Here is a 1,918-nt window from a genome sequence, read left to right as displayed (position 1 = left end):
TTTCGCAGTGGCGAACGGCAGCGGCAATTTCGGCTCGGGCGGTGCACATATACAGATCCGCCGCCACCGATCTGGCTCTCTGATTGCCACCGCACAGGGCGAACGGCAGCGGCAATTTCGGCTCGGGCGGTGCACATATACACATCCGCCGCCACCGATCTGGCTCTCTGATTGCCACCGCACAGGGGTTGCATTGGAGGAGGAGCGAAGAAAGGAATTAAGTTCGAGCCGGCGCTTTGACAACCGGAGACTCGCAGGAAGAGGGGGGAGGGGGGCGGCGTGTACACCCAGCGGCAAACGATGGGGGCAGAAGCGCGCGCAGCAAGCGGACAACACGATAAAGGGAGGAGGGAAGAGATAGCAGCGACTGACTGATGCCGCTGACGCCGATAGTGAGTCAACCCCAGCTGCGGAGTTGGTTTCAGGGACAACGCCGCCGATGCCGACACAAACAATATGATACCCTCGCTTCCGCAGCGCTAAGAACCAGGTCTAGCCGTGGGAAGGTGGTCACGTATTCGTCGACGTGCCGGGGCCTACGTGAAATAACCGGCGCGTCGGCAACTGAAGAGCACCCTATCCGCCACACAAGAACAGGGGGGGGGGACCCTTTCCTCCTCTTTCTGCATGGCGGCGACGGTGTTCTATGCAGTCACGTTATCTTGACTCTCTAGCGGCGTCAGCGGCATCCAGCGGTATCAGTCGGTCGCTGCTAGCGCTGGGGGGATGAAAGGGGGGCGGAGCTGGTTACGAGGCCGACGACAACGCCGACGACGACGCGAAACCCAGGAACGGACGCCAAAGAGCTGCGCTCTAAAAAAAGTAACAAGTTGGCCTTTTTGTATTGCAAAGGACAATATTCACACCATACACCATACCGACACGTGTACTTATATTTAACGGGCGACCACGTTTCGCCGCCTAACAAATGTTATCGCACAGCGCGGGACGCCTCTGCATGTATCCGAAGTTTCTGGAAAGTTATCGATGCTTCTATCCGCTGTCTGTTGTCACCGAACCTTGTGTTATCTGATTTCATCGCGTGACTCGAATGTTGTAGAACTTTGTGGAAGGCATGCGGGTCCCAACGATTATTCGATGACTGCTGTATAAAAGCCGACGCACTTGACCCGCTGATCAGATTTTGGGCGATCACCGACCGTGTTCGCCGCTATCGTTGTGCTATAAGTGTAGCCTGTTTTGTGGGCACAGGTTCGCCCAATAAAATCTAGTTTTGCCTTTCGCAGTATTGCTACTGTGTTCTTAACGTCACCACCACGTGACAATACACACCATACACACCCTACAAAACATCCTCGTGTCATAGACACGAGGATGCCTTGTATCCTAGTCGTCGTGTCCACGAGGCGACGAGCGCGGAGGTCAACATTAAAGGCGAAGTAGGTCAGAAAATCCGCACCCAATATGGCCATGCGTACGTCTGCAACAATGAACACTCACCGGAAGGTGCGTCGGAGACCCAAGTCGATGGTAAGAGAGCGCTGGCCACATGTGTGGATATAAGAGCTGATGATGATGATGACGACGACGACGACGACGACGATGGTGATGATGATGATGATGATGATGATGATGATGATGATGATGCCCTTGATGAGTTTGGCGCTTACCCACTCACGGGGATTGGCCAAGAGTCGGGCAGACTTTGCTTATGTGTTCAGAAAATGGAGGTAAAATCTATAATTTTGTTACATAAACTTAAGCGAGGAAAAATCAAAACGGTTCAGTAGACTGTCATGCTATGAAGAGGAAAAAAAATAATCTATAATATATATATGAGGCAACAGAGGAGGGATGAAAAGAATAATACGGTCATCAATGAAATCGGTTTGATACAATAATAATTTTTTCCAAGGCGAAGCACACACAAGAGCTGTTGGCTGCTTGGAGACGTGCG

Source organism: Dermacentor andersoni, chromosome 3 (assembly GCF_023375885.2).
Source record: "Dermacentor andersoni chromosome 3, qqDerAnde1_hic_scaffold, whole genome shotgun sequence".
NCBI lineage: Eukaryota > Metazoa > Arthropoda > Arachnida > Ixodida > Ixodidae > Dermacentor > Dermacentor andersoni.
Note: the sequence above shows the minus strand (reverse complement) of the source record.